We start from the raw sequence: 22131 nt of genomic DNA, 5'->3' as shown, positions 1-22131 counted from the left end.
GCCTAAGTTTCATTCACACATAACAGTTTTATCTCCTATTGAACTGCAGCAGCTAAATCTAACAGTGATGGTGAAACAGACCCTTAGAAAAATAACATTTATGACATTTAGTAACAATAATCTTTTCTGATGATGAATACATGTCGAATGCTTTGAAGATGTAAAGGTCTGCAAAAATGCAAATCGTTATTTTATCTGGAAATGTGTTTTGTGGTATTCCAAAAAGTACTCTCATTTTTTATTCCTTTTTTGTGCATGTGCAGGAGTTCTCATGAATTTTCAGCCATGAGTCCATCTGGGAATAATTTCACTGTGAGAAGAAGGCTTGCATTCTATCAAGAAAAAAGGCTGCATGGAAATCACGGAAAGCTAAAGAAGAAAGTATCAGTCATTGTTTAAAAGCATTGTGGCCTGTGAAGATGGAAACCAGAATGGGAATTTGCCTCCAAATTTTATAAGCTTCTAGAAAATAAAATGATGAGAAACAAATGCAAAAGTTCACAAAAGTACTAGTTATTTTAAAATAAAAAAATTCTTAAGGCCTTATTCTTTTATGATGAATAGACTTGATTAGAAGGGTATTAATTACTCAGATTTCCATCATTTCAACAGGTAGAGATATTTCCAGTATGTTTAGGTTGCCACCTAGATTAGTATTTTACTTCTCAGTTGCTAACAGTGAAGTTATCAGCCTCAGGAACATATTATTAAGAGGAACAGTGAGCTTACCATTTCTTGAAGTCTTCAAGCTGAGAGTGAATGGTATGCTTTAGCAAACAATGGAGACACAGCTGGGTGAAATTATATGGTTGTACTAAAGAGCAGGAAACATGAGATGTACTATGTGGTCCTTTCTAGCCTTAAGAGCTATAGATCTATAATTTCACAAATACCATTACAAAGAATTCTTTAGAAGTAGTGATGACCATAGCAACAATCTGAGTCCATCTCCTGATTTGGGGGAGATTATTCTAAAGAATTTTGAAAAATTACAGGCTGTAGTACTGTTTCTATGTCGTACTGTCACTACAAGGTCATGTAACTAGCATGAAGGGGGCACTTTGTAATTTTACAGTATTAGAAATCCCTTTTTCTGGACTAAAGAGACCCTTCTTCTTTTCAAAAGAGCTCATTGTACTTCAGTTCATGAATGAGCATATAAACAAGTAAGCATGTGTACTCCTTTCCTATGTGGTACATTTCTCTCATTAAAATGTGTTAGATTCACTTAGTGAAATAAAAATATATCCACGGAGGAAATGATAAGATATTGCTCATTAACGCAGACTATTGCTGAGCTAAACTAATTCTCTCCTTGTAGGGTGACCTGGGACACTGCTTGGAAGAGAGCTCTTTCCCATAGCCAGTCTTCCAGCTGAGGACAGCTAAACAATTCTTTTCCATATTTCCAACAACTTTTGCCATTTGTCACTGGCAAAACATAAATACAGTGGGATATTTGGAAATTTGGGAAAGGTATGTATAACCACTGAACAGTTGGACATGAAAAGAAATGGTTCTTCTGTTTTAGAAAGCTGAAGAAATTAACTGACTACATGCTTTGAAGAAAGACCGTGCCATTTCATGATGTCTCTCAAACACCATCCTTACAAACCTGTCTTTAAGTTTGTCTGATTTAAAATAAATAACAACAAAGAAAACTGCTACCACCAGCAACAAAAAAACCCAAAACAACCCCCAGAATTGTAGCCTATGCTATAAAAGACTCTGAGTGTATGTACAGCATATTTTACTGTCAGAAATTACCATAGTAGTCACAAAAGGTATTCCTTCAGAATGGTTAAACTATCTCATTAGTCATAAGAGAAAATTACTCTTCTGACTTTCACCCAGAAGGATGGGTTTGGCAGTACAGCTGGGACATCTGGATTGTCCAAACTAATGCTAGAAAAAAAGCATAATGATGTAGCTTTTCAAACTTTGACAGGGGAAACTGATGATTTAGTGTCCAAAATGGATATGCATAATTCCAGATGCAGATTCTTAGATTTTAGATTATAGTTGATGGTTAGATTGATAGAAACAAAGGTAACTAACTGTCGTTCTGGCTTGCTTCTATATATTCACATTGTGCCTTAATAACTACCTCTGCTATTCCTCAGTTGGAGAGCTGTCTTCAAGACATGCTTTAGCCAAATGCCTCTCAGACACTAGGAGCTGATCACAGTATGAGAGCCCAGCAGAAATCTGATCACTTGTCAAATGCAGGAATTAGCTTGCTTTACCAAGCATTCTTTTCTTAAGTTTCCTAAATTTATGACTAGTGCACATTCAAACAAATTCAGCTTTTTCTTGCTACAGTGTTTCATACTCTGGAGAAAAGATGATTGGAAAAGCTGGTTGCTGTAAAAGGGGTGTTAATTCTGACTTCTCTTAAGCTTTTCAAATATATTGTCCTTAACAATTTTTTTAACCTGTTTTATTGTAACAGGCTTAGCATCAACAGTGACTAATCTATTTGCCACACAAAGGCCATATTCAAATATAGGTGCATATATATCTTATATATAAATATATTTATTTAATACATCAATTTAATGAGTCTAAAAGAGCAATTTTAAATTGGCATGTTTGGAGGAACTCAGTTTTAGTTCCCTAAAGACAATCTGAGTAGGTCTCTTTTAAAATATGCACCATGGAGAATAAGGAGATATTTGTACATTCAAAAATTTGGAGGTCTGAATTATGTTTCCATTCACCTAGCTGGTTCTCAGAACTTATTTTTGAGCCACATAGCAAGGAAACTAGGAAGAGTTTGATCTGTTAATTATATTCCATTTGTTGTGTGGATATACAATGAACAGTTTTCTCATGCCACAAAGGTTCTGTTGATCTTGAAATTTTAGGCCTTGCATGGAGCTCAGTGAATATATGACTTAAGAAACAAGCAAAAAAATTTCATCATAATATTCATTAAAATTTTTTTATTTTTTAAATCTTCTAGTGTAAACTAAATTGAATTTTAACAGAAGATGCTTTTAACCACAAACCCAAGGCTTTCTTTCTTTCTTTCTTTCTTTCTTTTTTTTTTTTTTTGTATTAAAAATGTCAAAAAAATGGCCCAGTTCTAGAATTTCAAAACCTTTTTTTTCTTTTTTCCCACAAACTTTTTTGAGGACAGGTTGTTCTTCTGGGAATAATTTCAGTTTTTATGAATTTTCAGTTGTGTCCATCTCTCCTCTTTCCCTTTTGAGAGCCTTATTTTCAGTCCCAGCTGTAAAGCCAGGATTCCAATTCTTTCTGGAAATTTAAGCTATGGTCTCCTTAATCCCGTTTATTGATGCATTTTGGTGAAACATAGATCTGAGTCATTTTTTTTTCATCCACTTGTGCAATAAGACATTGGTGAGAGTATTGTGACAGTCTTAATTGGAATTCTTCCTTTCTGTATGATGAGACTGAGAAACCTGGGACTGTTCAACCTGGAGAAGACTGAGAGGGGATCTTATCACTGTTTATAAATATCTAAAGTGCTGGAGTAAAATGGATGGGGTCAGGCTCTTTTCTGTGGAGTACAGTGATTGGACAAGGAGTAACGGGCAAAAAATGGAAAACAGGGATATTCATACAAACATGAAGAAAAGATTCTTTACTTTGAGAGTGACAGAGCACTGGAACAAGCTGCCCAGGGTGGTTATGGAGTCTCCATTTCCAGAGATATTCAAGACCTGTCTGGATGCTTTCTTGAGCAACATGCTGTAGGCAATCTGCTTTAGCAGGGGTTTGGACTAGATGATATCCAGTGGTCCCTTCCAACCCCTACAATTTTATGATTTTTCTACAAGTACTTTGAATTGTAATTGTTCAGTGTTTTGTTTTTCTATATTTTACATACATATTTTACATACTGTTTCAGTTATTGGTTCACAGTTTAAAAACAAATAGATGGGAGTAGGTTAGAAATTAATTAGCTTAATGAGCCCCTTTTCTGTACATCTATCTAGAAGAATAATTACTGTCACTAATGAACACTGGTTGTGTTGATGGGACAAAATCTGATGCCTTCAAGAAAGGATTATTAATGAACCCTCCTTAAAATGTATGGTTGACTTTTATAACTGGAAAAGGAGGCTGTATTTTTATTTTTTAAATGACAATACTTGTACATGATTGCAGAACTCCGGAAACAAATGCTTTTTGTGATTTGAATGAATGGATAACCTGTTCTGCTAAGAAGAAACTAATTCACCTTGCACCCGGTGACTGAAGAAACCTCAACAGCTAAACAGAAGCACCAAGGTTTGGGTAAGTTCTGCACAGGTACTGCCAAATTATTCTAGTGAAAGTCTTTATGTGAGAAGAAAATTACAAATCAAGATATTCAGAGCGCTGAAAAGTGAAGTTGATTCGTAAGTAAGGATAAATAAGGAAGTTAACAAATGAGTGAGAAGAGATTTTTTTCCTTACTAAAATCAGGAAAGCCTATTTCAGCAATTTCTTCTTTTCTCTGTTCCAGCTGAGCACTGTTACACAAGGTCTACCAATTCAGAAAGCAAATGTTAGTTTATATATGATCAGAGTACTAACAATTACAGTAGCTTTAAAGTTCATAATCCCATTGTTTGGTAGTAGTGTTTTTTTTTTTTTTTTTTTTAATTCAGAGAAGTTTCATAATCTGCTGCATTTCTACAGATGTTGTACAGCTTTCATGTGTCAAGACAGACATGACACGTCCCTGCCTAACTAGTGAGGCTGCAGCAGGGCCAGGCTCCAGCTCCCCACAGCTCTGCTCAGCTGTGAGACCTACTGAGCTACTGAGCCAGGAAGTTCTGGCTTCCCTCCATGGAGGTGCTTGGGGCTGGGGCTGCCCCAGTGCTGTACTCCTGGCTGGGGTGGTGGGACATGGGACAGCCCCTGGCTGGTGAGGGCCAGCCTTAACAGACCCTAGGGAGCGTGATGTAGAGTTATGCAGTAAGCCCCTGACACCTAAGTTGTCTGAAGTTGTGTCCAGATATGTAAGATGTGGTTGTATTTATAAAATTATTTGTGAGAAAATTTTCAGTCATCAGATTTTTAAAATTAAGAAGTGCAAGTTCATAGCTTTTGTGCCCTGAAAATAATTTTCTTGTTTCATGCTTAGCTGGGAAAGAGACAAGACCTCCTAATTCGGATATTGCCTTTATATAATATCTTTTATCACTCTTCCATCACAATGAAGGCTGCGGGAGGATGCCTGCTTTTACTGAGACTTAAAATCATAAAATCATGGAGATTGGTAAAGACCTCTGAAATCATCCAATCCAAATGTCCACCTACCACCAAAGTTGCCCACTAAACCCTGTCCCTAAGTACCACATCTATACGTTTCTTGAACAACTCCAGGAACAGTGGCTCCACCACTCCCCTGGGCAGCCTGTTCCGGCACAGTACTCACAGAACACTCCAGTTTGAAACTCTGATGGCATTAAGGATATGCTTAAATATATGCAGATATATATAGATAACTCTGTAGCTTTCTTTCATCTTCTTTTGAAATGCAAGGTTTTGAAATCATAGCAAATAGTCTGAAGTCTATCTGGAAACTGATTAACTCTGTCTCTGGGGCCAAGACATCTTCGTTGCTAGACAGCAGAGGGGAAGTAGGTACTCTTCATTTCAGTGTGTCTATACATATACCACATATTATCACTAGCACTCTTGTAAATGGGAATTAGCAACAGCCTCAGCTCTTCTCTGTAGTCTCATGGAGAGATGGTGCTTCACAGTACATTTTTTTTTTTCCAAGTGATGTTTCTGAAAGAAGAATCTCTTTATCCTTCCAGCATAGGAAACGAGAGGTATCTTCTATTTCCTATGTCATGACCTCATTAGCAGTCTCTCATAATGCAAAACTGCAGCCCACAGATTGCAGCTAGTGGGATATCCAGTTACTCACATGTATGAGTGCTGTTTAGAAAGTAATGTCTCCTATTTGATTATACTGATCCATGATATCAGAAGCTGATATTGTTGATACAGCAGTAGACTTTCCCACCAATATTCCATAAATGATGTTGCCATGTGACAGAGGGCAAAAGAAGGGCATTTTAACATTATAACATCTGACGTGGAAGTGCAATATGAAGCAGAGGTGTGTAACTGAATTTCTCTATGTGGAAAAAATGGCACCCACTAACATTCATGACTCTTGCTGAGTATTTATGGAGACCAAACAGTGGAAGTGAGGACAGTGAGGTGGTGGATGCATTTCAGCAGTGGCAACAGTGACAGTGGGTCACCTCTGCTGGTGCAGATTTTCATTAGTGTGGCATGCAGACTCTCGTTCATCTCTGGTGCAAATGCATAGCTAATGGTGGAGACTGTGTTGAAAAGAATGTATTGAGCTGAGAACTTGCTCTATCAAATAGTGTTACCGTGCTCTCTGTATTGGTTGTAGTTTCCATGGAAATCAATTGGAAAGGGACCTACGTATTACAAGAATTAAATGCCTGCACATAACAGTGCACTCTGGGTTTCATCCCTTGCTGTCTGTATTAGTCAGTTACACTCTTCTGTGATCTGGTTCATTTTGTATTGTTTCAAAACCTGAATTTGATGCATAGCACCACTGTTATTTTTTGGAATGACAGAGCACTAGTGCATCACAGAGGATCGGTGGAGAGATTTTGGCAATGCAGAAGGGAGCAACAGGGGCTTGCAGTGCTACCTTCTATGCTTGGAATGGAGGCAGGTTGGGGACTTATGATGGGGAGCAATTATCTCTTAGGCACAAGCAATTTGCAGCTGAATGCAGAGGAGGTTTAGTTTCTATGTACCTCATGTGTACTGTGAAAGTAACTAAGAGCACTATTCATTTTGAAACAGAAGAAAGCACATCAACTTGTGGTCATGCTGCTAAAATCATTTGTTTAAATGGCAATTCTTGTTTCTGAATCCTGATGATAATTTGGTTCTACTAATTGTGAGTTAGGAACATCTGCAGATTCAGGAATATTTCAGCAGTTTCTGACATCAGTTTTAATGTCTTTCCTCGTGACTGTGGAAACAGGTACTTCTCTATAAAAAGAAGAATAATGCTTCTAGGGGGAGGTCTCCCTGCCTATAGCAACCTGTCATGGTTTTATGATTTTTGGTACTGGTATTCCACATCATAACATCATGTAGTGCATTTAGAGTTAAAGAGTTAATGCTCCAGCTCCGTGGACCATCGATAGTTCCAGGTATGCCTGTCTCAGAAGAGAAGAAGAACTCCATTCCCCAGAGGACTTTGCGATGCTTTGCGTTCTTACGTGTTTACGCTCAGAGGGAAAGATAAAAACTGTCTGCAGTCACGGGACTCTCTCTTCCCTTCGGGACCGAGCTCGGCAGTGGGTGTTTGTTGCAGCCGTCCGCCTTCAGCGTTAGCGTAAGGCCTTCGGTTTATCGGACACTCTCTCTCTCGCTCATTTTATTTGATTCATTTGCCTCAATTCCAATTATATTATATTATATTGTGTTATTTTTCCTTTCTGATATCTATTTAGTAAAATAGCTTTCCTCCTCAGATCGTTGCCGCTGTTTTGTTCCTAGGCCCATCTCCCTTCTCCTTTTCCCTTTTCCCCCTTCCCCTTCCCCGGGGTGTGGGCCCGTGGGTCCCCTGCCTAAATTGTCACGGTACCGGGTCAAACTGTCCTGCAAACCGTGACACAACCTCATCTTGTCATTGCATTATTTAAATAGTATACTGCATATAGTGTAAATACTTGGGTATGGATGCTGTCAGTAGGTAATATGCAGAATAAAATTAAATGGCCTTATGAATCAGGAAGGTGTATAATATTTTTGATGTTGATTTGAACATCAGCCAAGAGAAGGGACAGCACTGATAAACAGTGTCAATAGCTGGGTTTAATCTTTGGCAAGATAAAAGAGAAGCACTGGATTCTGAATAAATTTGCTATTGGCTGCACTAACTAAGAAATGAGCCTCCTGCCTATTTCAGGCACTGGAACACTTTTATATATGCACTAGAAGCTGAACACGAGCTCATTCTGTTTACTAGGTAATTGTGTACTTCATGGTTGAGGTTGAAGAAAGAGTCAACCTTTGTGTTTGGACAATTTTTCTTTCCTGCTTTGCAACACAACTTCTCTGCTTCCACACCTAGCTCAGAATAATTTTTCCAGCTATTATTCAAGCAAAGCTACCTATCATAGGTTGATAATGACCTAACTTCATTATACCTTAGCTCTTGCCTTCAGCTTAAATTCCTGTAGGGCCAGCTTAGCAGTTTAACTGGAAGAACTTATTGCTTGTAACACAGCTTTGAAGAGCAGCATTAATGACATGTGAGAAAAATTTATTCTGGACCTAGAAAATGTTACTTTTATGTATATTTTGGAAAATTAAAGGGAAATAAATAGCCTTCCATTCCCTTTCCTCCCCAAGAAAAGAAAAGAAAACATTTTGGAGATGGATATTTAAATTATGCAGCATGGATGGGATTATTTAATAAGTATTTGTTCTTTTTCTTTCATTACATGAGGTTGTGCTTTTCTTGGATCATGCAGATTCTTGTAAAAATGTAACAAGCTACTTTTCTGAATGCACCAAATAAGAAACAGATGGATCTCTTTAAAACATAGTCTATTAGTAATATTAATGGGGTCTCATGTTTAGGAACTTGGCACCTCCCTTTCTGTATACCAGCCTTCTTAGCTTAAACGGAGAGACTCTTCTAGCAATTATTTGCACGTGGTAAAGGAGAATAAGTAGGTCTTGGTTGCTTCAATGTAAGGAACAGTATTTTTTTTCATTTCAAAATATATTTTTAGTGTACTATACTATGTGCAAGGCTATTATGTGCAAGGTTTTGGGGGGTGGACTGATTTAAAAGAAAAGGCTTGATCCTGTTGGCAGTATCTCCTTCACACCTCGAGTGAACTGGTGTAACTCCTTTTCCTCAGTGGAGTTCCTCTCACATGTCAGTCTTTCTCAGTTAATACAAAGAAGAGCTATGTTCACATAACTTCTGAATTAAGAAAAATCCATTTCTATGTAATGTATAATAGAGAGTGCTCATTAGAAGTAACTGTGTGTTAGATGTTAGATTCAGGTTTTGTGCTATCTTCTTGCCTTAGTTGAAGTGGCCTTGTTCTGCTCAGTTCCCTTGCATGGTAACACCCTTCTCAATAAAGGTTGGCGGTATGAATGAATGGTTACTATGCAGATGACCATCCCCTACTTCTTCATGAAACTTGGCTTCATATCACATGCTGTCTACTCACAAAACCTGACTTACCTGCTTGCTGAAAGCGAGCCAGCAAATACAGCATCAGAAATGGCTGGAATATGCCCTTTTGAACTTATTAGATTTCATGAATTTACTCGGTGTGTTAGACCTTGAGACCCTTGTGAGATAGCCATGAGGATGAAGGCAAGCATCGGACATACTCTGTGATTCTTGACTGCTTCCAGGAGTGTTATAGCAAAATATGTGATCTGCACAAAAGATGCTCTTCAGAAAAGTCAAGTAATAAGGCTTAGTTGTTCCTTTACTAATGGTATTTTCTTTTACTTGGGATATCTCCAAAATGGGATGGGTGGGATGTCCAGTACTTGTTTGTAGATGAAATGATAACTTAATCTAGATAAAGCACATACATACTGTTATTTTAATAAAAGAATGTAGGTTTGTGTTTAAAAAGGAAATATAATACGATAAACATCCTTTTTGTACTGGTCTAGTTATTTTTCTAAACTTTTGTCAAGTTTGAGGTATTTGCCTTCCAAAATAGATTTTTTGCAAGAGTCTGCAAGTTTTATAATACCTTTTCCAGTGTCTGTTGAGTGAGCGAAAGATCTGTGGTCACGTGGGCATCTCAGTTACAACTCTGTATTGAGTATCTAATACTTTAGACTTTAAATCATGCAGACCTTTGTCTTGCAGAGCACAGTACTTGAGCCTTTAATTTTCAGCTTCATCCAAGCTCCAAGGAAAACTCCAGAAAATGAATCCAGACTTACTCTGGTAATGTCCCCAACTCTTGGATGTCCATGATGTTTTGGTTTAATATAATCAACATGAGCACGAGCATGATTTTTTAGTTTCATTTTGATTTTAAAGCAACCTGACAATGCATGGAAAGAACTTACATTTTCAAAATTTTACTCTATTTCTCTTAGAGCACGATCACTTTTCAGTAGATATTGAAGTCTTGTTAAGATGTCCTATTTAGATTTTGTGCATCACTTCTTTAATGCATTTTAGAATGATTAAGAATAACTAAAGATTTGATATTTGCAGTCATATTCTGTAGATGTTATTAGCATTTCTTTCAAATTGTAGTAAGATTACTTGCAGCAAATATGGTAGAGAACAGTGTGGAGCTGGATACTTGTGCCCACTATCCACAGAATCAAATGATCGTAAAAATCAATCGCAAAATTACTAGTCTGGGGTGCACCCATTCAGTGATCATCTCTCATCAGTACATCTGGTTTATTGTAGATGCCCAGTGTTAAAATGACTACATGCCTTTGCTACTTTTCTGACACTGCCATGAGACTTTCTTAGATAAGGAGAAATTAGATTAGGGAGTGAGAACTGTTGTGGAAATGTCATATTGCCTTCATAAAGAGTTCTGAGTTCACGGTGAATTGTGTAATCATTAAGGTTGGAAAAGACCTCTAAGAACATCTAGTCCAACTGTCCACCTACTGGCAGTTTGCCCACTAAACCGTGTTCCTTAGAACCACATCTACACTTTCTAGAACACCTTCAAGGACAGTGACTCCACCACATCCTTGGGTTGATTGTAGTGCCTGACTATTCATTTGGAGAAAATTTCCTAATACCCAACCTGAACTTCCCCTGGTGCAACTTGAGTTCATTCTCTCTTGTCCTGTTGCTAGTTACCCAGGAGCAAAGGCTGATACCCACCTCACCACAGCCTCCTTTCAGATAGCTGTAGAGAGCAACAGGACCTCCCCTTGAGCCTTCTCTTCTCCGGACCAAACAATTCCAGTTTGCTCAGCTGTTCCTTTTAAGACTTGTGCTTCAGTCCCCTCACCAGCTTTGTTGTCCTTCTCTGGACACTCTCCAGGGCCTCAGTGTCTTTCTTGTAGAGTGGGGACCAAAACATGATGCACAAGATGCGGCCTCACCAGAGCTGAGTATAGCGGGTCGATCACCTCCCTACTTCTGCTGATTACACTGTTTCTGATGTAAACCAGAATGCCATTGGCCTTCTTGGCCACCTGGGCACACTTGTAGCTCATGTACAGCCAAACACTGACCAATATCCCCAGGTCCATTTCCTCTACACAGTCTTCCATCCACTCTGACCCAAGCCTATAGTGTTGCCTGGGGTTGTTGTGGCCAAAGTGCAGGACCCAGCACTTGGTCTTGTTGAGTTTCATCCCATTGACCTCATCCCAATGATCCAGACTGTCCCAGGCCTTCTGTAGGGCTTTCCTACCCTCAGGCAGATCGACCCTTCCTGCCAAATTGGTGTTAGCTGTAAACTTAGTAGTAGTACAAGCTAGCTTGCATTTAGAAATCTGCCCTAAATATATTAAGAATAGATTGTCTGTTGTAGTAGATGAAGATTGCTTCAAAAGCTGAGATCCTTCTTGGTGCAATAGTTGAGGTTTCAGAATATATATAGTTTATTTTTGTCTTAAATTAGAACAGAGAGTTAAAAGTTTTTGTAGAAAAAAGGGAGAAATGTTTCTTTTTGATACTATCAGATCAAATATATGAAAACAAAAGTTCTTTCTTTCCAGAGAAGAAATGCTGGATATTTGATGGTGACAATATTAATGACCTTTGAAAATGCATTTTAAATCTAGGGCAATGTCAACATTGGTATTAGTGGTGGATATGTTTGTTTAAATAGCATTTATAGCAGCTTAATCATGAAATACAGTCTTTTGGATGTTTAGAAATGTCTTATTACTTTATTATGCTTAGAGCTTATAGTTATTATACTTAGAGCTGACCTATTGCTCTGACCCTGTAGCTGGGACTGAAAAGTTGTTTTACAGTCTATCAAACTTGCTTAGAAGGAAGAAAGGCTGACAAAATGGAGCATCACTGATATTTTCTTCCAGTGAAAAGGCACCATTGATGTTCAGGTAGAACACCCAAAGCATTAGACCTTCTATATAAAAATGATGTTATGTGCTAACATGTTTCATTGTCAAATGTACCCCAAAGAATTCTCTTTTAGTATCTCTGAACAATACTAGTACAATTTTTTGCAAAGAACAATGCTGGCCACACTTATCCATGGGATAGTCATTAGTAGTTTGATTAGCATTGTTCTGTAATATGTCTTTCCAGCCAAAATCTAACAGTCTTCCCCTCAATCCCCCTCTGTGAAAAATACGCTAAAACTCGGTGAGGAACAATGAAGTCTTACAGTCATCTAGTGAGAACATATTTGTTTTTCAGCCATGTTTGTACAATAAGGGGAAATCTGCAAAGTGACGAGCATCCTCATCCCCCACGAAGTACAAGAAGAAATAGCAGAGTTTAATATCTTTAATATAAGAATTTTCTATTCAGAATTGTCAAGGTGATATTGCCCAAATGCTCCTTTCCAACAACGAATGTGCGTGTGGATTTTAAATAAAAGCAAGTATGTCATGATGATTTGTAAAACGTGATTCTGTAGGTCTGAGAAATCTCCTGTGTGTAAGGTGTGAAAGGCAAAGCATAGGTTCAGGTTCTGAAGAGAAGAGGCACGGTACTGAAGCACAAACTTGGTACTGAGATATGTCTGACTCCTAGGTCAACCTTAAAAGAAAGCCAGGAAGAGAACAGTGTAATTCCTTCTGCATATTCACTGTACATTAAGATTGAGTCTTCTCAGCTTCCAGCCTTGATTACAGACATACTAGCCAACATCAGAAGAGTAGAACTCAGAATTACAGGATACTTCCTACTGTTACCATATTACTTAAGTTTCTCTACCTGATTTCTCTACCTTCAAACCTGGTGTCTTCTCCAGGTCTGCAGAAGATGAAGTTTTCTGCCAATTGTGGATAAAAGCATTGTTCATAGATTAATATATTCTGAATATTTAGTCAAGTTGTGTGCAGATAAATGGTGAGATTATAAAATGAAATAATATAGTAAACTTTTATTCTGTGGTTCAAGGCTAGAATAATTTCAATAAAGAATGCTGAAAGATGTGGTAAGCACTATTCTCGTGGCCTTGACTTCACAGTTGTCACTCAGCAACAAAAGCTAGCAATTCCTGATTTCTAACAATCTACAGACATGATTTGATGTAATGTCATGCTGAGAAGTATGGATGGCTGCAAAAAGACAGTTTCACAGGCTATCTGCAAAACAGTGATGTGCGAAGGCCACCAGGGATATAACTTGCTTGGCCCATCTGTTCCAGGGGAACTAAAAATATACACATCTCCATTCTGTCTCTTGTAGACCAGTGAAATTTTCTCTACCAGCAGAGTGTTCTCCTCTTCAGTCTGTGGGCCACTGCAAAGCAGTTCTACTCTTCCTATATCACTGAGTGATAGCAAATAGGATATAATGCGTGATGTCTAAGATTCAGTATCTTGTTTGTAGTTACAGAAAGCTGCATAAAGGCTGGCCTTGTGCAGATCACAGGAATTAGTGGAGTACCTCTTTCTCCTCTGTTACCTTACTTACTGCTTTTCTTTATATCCTTGGTGCAGCTACAACCTGTAGGATTATTGTGGAATGTGCATTTTGCAGGCACATCTGATTGTTGCAACACTTCCTACAGCACTGGATTTTGTCCACTGGAGTTTTATCATTTGATGCAGAAAATGTCTGATCTTGACTGAAGATTGAGAATGTCCAACCCAAGCCATTCTGTGATCCTGTGAATGAGAGATGCCACAGATCACCTATGAGATCTTAAAAAGATGCCATTTTGACATTATTTGTCACAGCTTGGGAAACCTCCTGCTAACATCTCTGGTATCATTTTCCTTGCAGTCTTGAGTCTGGCTAATGGCATTGCCACAGTGGATGCCTTAGAATGATATGAAAACACTGGAAGGAGTCCAGAGAGGGTCTACCAGGATGATCAAGTGACATGAGAACTGACAAAGTTGAGGCTGATCAGTCTGGAGGGGAAGATCTTAGCAATGTGAGCAAATACCTGAAGAGAGAGTGCACAGAGGGTTGTCAGGTCCTTTCAGTGGTGTTTTGTGCCAGTACAAGAAAGAATGAACACAAAATTGAAAAGCAATGGACACAAGATGAAACACAAGATGTTCTGTCTAAACATTGGGAAACATTTTTTACTGTATAACTGTGTCCTGGAACAGGGAGCCCAGAGCGGGGGAGTCTCCTCTCTGTGGATCTTCAAAGCTTATATGGATATCATCTCCTAGGCAAGCAGCCCTAGGACCAAGTGACCTCCAGAAGTCCCTGACAACTGCAACCATTCTGTGATTCTCTGAGTAGGTGAAGAATGCAGTTGTCCTAGCACAGAAGTCCCAACCCTCTACTCATATATAGCCCTCACAAGTATATTTAAGACTTAAGGAAGGTGTACAGATGAGGAAAAAAAACAAAAAACAACAACAACAAAAAACACCTTATTTTTTTTTCTGTTTTGACAACTTTGGGATAAGAATCAAGACTTGGACTGTTGTCTTGGACTCACAGTGCTTCAGGCTGAGGTCTAAAAGGAGGTACTAGGATCTTGTTGTAAGCATACGATGGCATTGAACTCTGCCTTCTTAGATACAGTTTTGTAGGTAACCAAGAAATAGCTAGAAGTGTTGCTATATGTAGTTAATTGAGAATAAGATGTGAAGAAATGAAGGAGGTAGACAGTGGGCACTTACCTCTCCATTTTTCCATTACATTCAGGCAGCACTGCTATGCCATACATGACGTCTTGTGTATTGTTTTTCTGACCAAGGCTGAGAAGCTATCTTCTTTATGAGGCTAAAAAGGCTTGTTTCTGCTGAAATCTGGTGAATAAAATGATGGCTGCCTTCCCCACAGAAAAGCATGCAACCCATGATAAGTGATCTTGCACTACTTGTTTCAGTGCCAGCCTCTTACTTATGTGTCCTGTGTTGGCAGTCACAGACCACTATTTGAAATAGAAAGCTAGGGCAATGGGCATGAAATGTCTGTTTTTGTGGTTCAGAAGCTGTTTTTTGGCTTGTAGTAATCTTATGAGTATTAGTAATCTTTTGAATCTGCTAAGCTGATTCTAACCAGCTAATATCTGGGAGTGAAAGACTTTGTGCTATTGATGCTTTGCTGTGGTACTGCATTGAGCAAACTCAGTTTGCTCGGTGCTGTTCAGAGTAGTTGTGGGGTAGGTGTTGTAGGTCACAACTATTTATGGAGCATCACTAGACTTGAGGAGCAGCCAGTGGGCAGGTCCCTGCCGTGATTAAACACAGCATTAAATAAAAGAGATATAAACACTCACATCCCTGTCACAACACAACCCCTTTCCTGTTTCTGCCCAGAGAGTTTTCTCTGAGTCATCTTGATTGTAATGAATGCTCTTGTCTGCCTTTGTTTCTGAGCTGCCCTTGATCTCTCTAGAGATAGAGAGGTCCTGCATATCAGGACCAGTGGCCTCTATCCTATTCTTTTAGAAAATTATATCAGTCTTTGGATATCTTCCATGCCAGCCTGTTTCCCGCAGGTGTGCATAAACTGAGAGATTTATACGACCGGGTTCCTGGACTATGCATGACCAAGCTCAAAATAGTTTGAAGTATGATGTTACTTTGGCTTGCTGTCTTTCACATAATCTTCAGTACCTGTGGTTTGGTCTGATAATGGCTCAGGACCTATGTGGTCCACATAGACACGTAAATAGTATACAGAGCGATATGGCTCTGATCCCAGTCCTTGATGAAAAGGAAAAGCTGTTTTCTGTGGGCCCCTTCTCAGAGTAGGACAGATCAGACCTCATGAAGCCCATCTCTACATGGAATGTGGCCTACTGCTGGCTGGGTGATCAGGAATCTGCCCAGCTAAAATCCTGCATGCAGTAAAAATGTGGTCACACAGATGAAAACATAAATGTGGCCATAAATAGGCCAAAGAATAGAAAAAAAAACCAACAACAACAAACAAACAAAAAAAAAACAATGAAAGAGTGCTATGGAAGCTGTTGTCTGTTTTGCAGGAGAGTTGCACTCTTTATTTGGTAGGTGAACATGGTAGCAACAGTGTTCAGTAAAGATAACAATTTTTCTCCTCAGAGAATAGTAGGAAAGGGGCCTAGAACTTAGAAAGCAAGCAAGGCATCCAGAAACATCATTTCCAAATCTTGCCTGACTGGGGTAGGGGAAGGAAGGCCTCCAGTTGGGTGCAAAGGCAATTCAGAGCACACAGTGAGTGTGAGTACACAGGTGATTACCTGCTTTTCTAGAAGGAATGGATGTTCTGATTTGGTCAGATGTTTTGACTGAGTTAAGTCAGTTTCAGAGCCAGCCTTTGGTCTGTTATGGACCACTGACTACTTCTAGGTGATTTTACTCAGATTTCCCTCATTCTATGAATCAGAAAATATAATGTTATCTCTGTGTGAATATTTCTCCACACAGAATTCTTTTCAGCAACACAAAAGCTTTTCAGATTGGGCAAATATAACTGTAGTGGTATCAAAAAAGGACAGCTTTATTAGACCCTGTTAAAATGAGAAGCAATCTTTTTTTTTTCAGCCAATTAGTACTTAAAAAAAAAAGAAGCTAAAAACGTGTCTTCCTCAAATACAGCACGCCATGTACTTCTTATTAAGGACAATGTGTGTGCTGAGTGTCACATTTCAAACTTCAGCTGTTTTTGCTGTTGCCCTATTCAAAACAAGTATGGTTAGAATTTCATTACAATGGGAAAAGAATATGTGTATATTTGATTCCCAGTGTTCCATAGCACAAAACCTGCTGGGAATTTGCTCCCATTTTAGCAAGATGTATTGGTGTTTTGTTTTCTTTCTAACACATAAAAAAGTTCAGCTTCAAAAGAGGAGAAACATGTGAAACCAAAAGGCTAAAAACAATTATATTCCAACTGTAACTGGCATTGATGCTATTACTGTGATGGCTGAAAACTTCAGTCTCGTTTCTGAAAGTACATAAAATTAAAGATCTAATTAGTGTATATATTTCTGGAGCTAACCTGATATAGTATATTCCTTCCTTAAGAAGTTTTGTGTCTTTTTTGTTTCTCTGCAGGAATCTTCTTATGGCTGAATGAGGTTCTTAGGGCTCTCTTACATTACTCCAACTACATTATGTAGGGTGAAAGGGTTAGTGTACATGACTAATTTGACAAGATAAATGAAGTGAATGAACCAGTCTTTATTGCTAAGATAGGGAAATGAGGTGAGGGAGACATATGCCAAAGATCAGACAGATTAGGGCTGAGAATTGAGGCCATGTCTTGCAATTCCCATAATGATAAGAGAAAGTATTTCCATTTGGTTATGGCAAACTAACACAAGTAATGTGCCATATTAAACCACCATCTTCTATGGTATTTTGGATTTCCCTTTTCTCCTGCCTTGCTTATTCAGAACAAGATATATTTTCACCAACAATGGTTTTGCAGTGCTTTTGTACTATATGTACAGGAAGCTGAATGAGTGTCTGGAGACCTTTTAACTGGATCTATAAAAGGTCTGTGTCAATAAAATCCTGTCAGATCTATCTTTCAGTACTGTGATTACAGAAGAGGAAAAAGAAAGGCATTGCTCAATGTGACGGCAATATTCCAACAAGTAATCTTCTCCCATGTGGTCACGTTTCCTCAGATAAGAAAAATTACCGCTCTGGTGTCAGTGGGGATGGGGTCACTGAATGGGAACAGAAGCGTTCTCATTTTTTTTCACAATGGACAGTTGTTTTTTGTATTTTCCTGACTGCATAAACTATGTCCATGGTTACTGGCTAAAGTTTATTTCTGTAGGAAATAGGTAACCATGTTTGTGCAGTGGGGGTATCAGGACACTGAGGATTTGAAAAGAAGGGTCCAGAGGTCATCAGCAGAGGGATATGACGAGGAAATGCAATGAGATATACCATGTGGATTCTGGCAAGCACTTCATGGGATGCTTCCTTTCAAGCTCTGGTGAGCAGGAGAGGCGAATAGAGGCTCTCTGATAACACAGCTGCAGAGTGAAGTCCTTTCAGGGCCAGCTCTTCACCTTATATAAAACTGTGCAACTGATTTATGCCCACAGAGGATTTGGCCTGAAGCTCTAATTTCTCTCTTAGATAAGTTCAGTCTACCAAAAGATTGTTAAATGTTTTATTTCATGAAAACTTATTGCTCCTGCCATCCTATTTGTTCATTATATTCTTCCAAAGTATCGTTGCAGGGTAATTTTATTTCACAGTTCTCGTAAAAAATTACATCCAGAACTATAAATGGCTTTGTGAATGCCGAGAGCATTTCTGAATTGTCCTTTCTTGTTAAGTGACCAGTGGAATGTTGACAGGCTATAAATGTAGAATTAATCCTTCTAGATAATTTATGCTGTTACTACACTGTTTGTATCTTGTGTTTCCACATTCATCTTGCTTCAGGTATAGCTTGTGCTATGACCTTGTGTTTCATTACTGCCTAGAGAGCAATTAGACTGTGAGTGCTGCTCGTGTATGTAGATGTATGTTCAAAGCTGAGTGCTGTGGAGAGTGAGATGTGTTGCTTAGAGCTGATTAAAGACCCTGCCCAAAATCCGGTAGGAAAACTCAGATAGCTGGTTTCTGTTGAGCACTAGATAGTCAACATTCTGCCTCAGTTTAGGACCTAAGGTCTTTGCTGCTTTCCAAATGGGATAGTAGAAATTGTATCTGTTAGAAAACCTCATCATTACATTTCTCATATCCTCCAAAGCAACTCAAATTTGAGTCTCTGAAGTCTTTCTAGAGGTAGGTAGAAAAGTGTGAAATTATGTATTATAGTTTACTCATAATAAAATATCATTTTTGCATGGGTAGTGTACATTTCTGAACTTTCTATCTGTAGCAGACCTTTTTCTCTCACCCTGTACGTATTCTTGGTTTTGGGAAATGGTAATGCAGTCTGATACTAGACAGTTTGTGTTGTATAATCAACCTGCTTCTCTTGCAGCAACAGTAATGCTTCATAGTTGCAGCACACTCTTACACAGCACAGGAGAGTCACAGCAGTCACAGCACTTCTGAGGTGCTGCCAGAGGCTCCAGTCAAACAAGATGAAATTAGCAATTAGTCTTTTTTTTTTGTTGTTCATGCAGTCCATCTAAAGGAAGCAGATGAATGGCAGCTTTCATGTCAGTGATTAGCCTTTATTTGGTTGACACTCTTAGCTAAGACTAATGTCAGCAGAAGCTCTGTGGCCTGAGTGCCAAAGGTTGATTACAGATCATATATTTTCTGCAAGAAATAATGGTGATTTAGTACTGTGTAGGAGTTTTCTCAGTTTGTGTTCCAAAGGTCTTGTCTAGATTAGGAAACTGTGGTTCCTTACTTATATAGCTGTAGGGTATAAAACAAAATGAATAATACTGAATGGTATTGTCATTCAAGATATTTGATAGATTGTGTAATTTAGAAAGATTATCAAGATGGCGAAGAGACATCAATAATAAGGGAAATGCTCATCTGTCTCTGAAGATTGAGGCTCACAGGGGGAAATTCCACAAAGGAAGGATCTCCAACAAGAGATCCTTCCTCAGTGGAGGTCAGCCCTTAAATGGAGTCAAGGAGAGATGGAGTCAAAGAAATTGTGGTTATGTTTCCTGGTCTTCAGCAGAGGCCACTATAAATGGCTGGAGGAATGCAAGTCCCATGTGAAGACTTTGAGAGAATGGTGCATGCTCAGTCAGTAACAGAGGAAGCTTCATGGGGGGCCAACACCAGTTCCTCAGAGCCTGCAGGAAGGTTAGTGAGAAGAAGACAGACCATGTGCATAGTGGGAGGATGAGAGCCAGCAGGCATTTCTTGAAATGAGAGAGGGTCAGATGGTTCAAAGAATTTTTTTTTTCCCTGTGAGTGCAGTTAGGCAATGAAACAAGAGCCCAAAGGGGTTGCATAGCATCTTGTTGGAGGTTTTCAAGACCCAGCTGGAAACAAACTAGAGACTTCCTGAGATCCCTTCCAACCTAAATTATGCTCTGATGCTGTGCCACTTTACAGTGCAGAACTTTAGTAAGCAATTTCTTGGGGAAGCCCGTATATTTTGTTGTATTAGAATCATAGAAATGATTTCATTTTTTATTTAATAATTCTACCATGTTCAGAACTATTTTGTAAGTTACCCTTGTTATTTAAAAAACAGATGGCAGCTTTGCTTAGAATTTTCCATTCCAAAACCTATAGCAAAACCCAAAATTTCCAATCCGTTCTCTGCTTTTCTTCTCTTCCTTTCTTCTCCCAAGAAAAGTCCCCATATAGAATTAAAAGATATCCTGATTCCTTGGCAAACTATCAACATATATGACAATAGTCGTTGATTCAGTGTTTGGTTCCTTTTCAGTGCATGTAGTTTAAGTGCTATTAAATTAAGAGCAGTATTCTGATTTTTATTCAATGAAATTCTGCTACTTAACTGGGGCAAATCTTGCAGAGTAATGGGGGTTATGGGCCACATATGTAACATTATTTTTCAAATATGCTCATTCTAGTGATTAATAGTTATCTTTTGTTATCTTTTTTTTTTTTGTCTGTAAAAATTGAAGAGGAAAATATATTCTTAAAAATACTGTATTGCAGAAGTATAATTATATAAACTTCAGTGGATGAATAAATAGCATTACGTTATTCCAACATATATATGATAGAAATTCTCTGACTTAAATCCATGCTAGAAAGTCAAGGATGCTTATTTTTGTATCTTGAAAAGATCTAATATCCATGGTCCTATTTTTAGTTCACCATGTACAAGTTCAGGTATCTTTTCAAGTTGTGAGTGAGAGATTTTGAAATCTTTGGGTTGTTTTTGGCCTTTAACTGCAAGAAGAACAAGATAAAAAAAATGTTTACATGGTATTCAAAAAGGAATAGGATTATATCATGCTGTCAGCTCTGCTAGCTTTATTTACCTGACTCTTCAGCTAATACCACTGATATCTCAGTTGGACTATTTATTGGGTAAACTGGGATTTAGGCAAGTGTTGGTGGCAGGAGTAACTTAAATGTAACTTGTTTATGCCTACACAGTGAAAGAAATTCCTCTTCAACAAAGCCCCATCTCTAGCCTTCTTTTCTCATTCTCAGTGATACCTTAGTATAGCTGCAGCAATGTACTTATCAGTGAAGCACAAACAAAAGTGAATTAATCTTACCTTGCTTGCTTTGCTTTCTAAAAGCTGCATTTGTCTGAAGCAATTGTTTTGACTAATTCTAAAATTTGGTCAAAGTAATAGGTGTCCTCCAGAAGCTGTTCATCCCACCATAGGAATACTTAGTTGAAAATGTTAAAGCAGTCATCCACCAGCTAGCTAAGGATAAAAGTGAGATTAACCCCACCCTACTAAATATGGTAGACTTTCATCCTCTGTTTGCATAAGTAGTCACATTTATATATATATATATTGACCTTTCTAGATAGTGCTAAAGTAAATTGAGATGGCGTTTAGGGAAAATATGGATGCACTGCTGAAAGAGATGGGTGCCAAGATAACAGAGCACACTGAGAAGGTGGAATTGCTGAACGCCTTTTATTCTTCTTTACTGTTAAGACTAACCCTCATGAATCCCAGACCCTGAAGGTAAGAGAGAGAGTCTGGGGAAAGGAAGACCTCATCTTGGTTAAGGAGGGTCTGATCAGAGATTATCTAGGAAAATGTGATGCACACAAATCCGTGAACCTTGATGGGATGCCCTGACCAGTGCTGAGGGAGCTAGCAGAAGTGATTGCCGTGCCACTCCCCTGTGATCTTTAAAAGGTGATGGAGATCAGGAGAGGTGCTTGAGGACTGGAGGAAAAGCACTCCTGTTTTCAAAAAGAGTGAAAAGGAAGAGTTGGGAAACTGCAGACCAGTCAGCCTTATCTCTATCTCTGGAAAGATGATGGAACAGCTTATTTTGGATGTCATCATCAAGCAAGTGAAAGAATATAAGGTTATCAGGATTAGTCAGCATGGAATCACCAAGGGGAAATCATGTTTGACCAACCTGGTAGCCTTCTATGATGTCATGACTAGCTGGGTAGACAGGAGG

The 22131-nt window shown here is 38.6% G+C and overlaps 1 long non-coding RNA gene across 1 annotated transcript; it reads left to right on the top strand.

Annotated features, from left to right (window-relative positions):
- The first annotated feature begins 268 nt into the window (after positions 1–268).
- On the top strand, positions 269–4225 carry LOC136048573 (uncharacterized). Its single transcript, XR_010622193.1, has 3 exons — positions 269–381; positions 1322–1476; positions 4138–4225. It is a non-coding gene; the product is annotated as an uncharacterized LOC136048573 (long non-coding RNA).
- The last annotated feature ends 17906 nt before the right edge of the window (positions 4226–22131 follow it).

Source organism: Cyrtonyx montezumae, unplaced genomic scaffold, assembly GCF_038088225.1.
Source record: "Cyrtonyx montezumae isolate F1298 unplaced genomic scaffold, pur_monq_1.0 scaffold_0, whole genome shotgun sequence".
In the NCBI taxonomy this organism is placed as follows: Eukaryota; Metazoa; Chordata; class Aves; order Galliformes; family Odontophoridae; genus Cyrtonyx; species Cyrtonyx montezumae.
The sequence above is the reverse complement of the archived record's forward strand: the minus strand, read 5'-3'. Positions and strand labels throughout refer to the sequence as shown.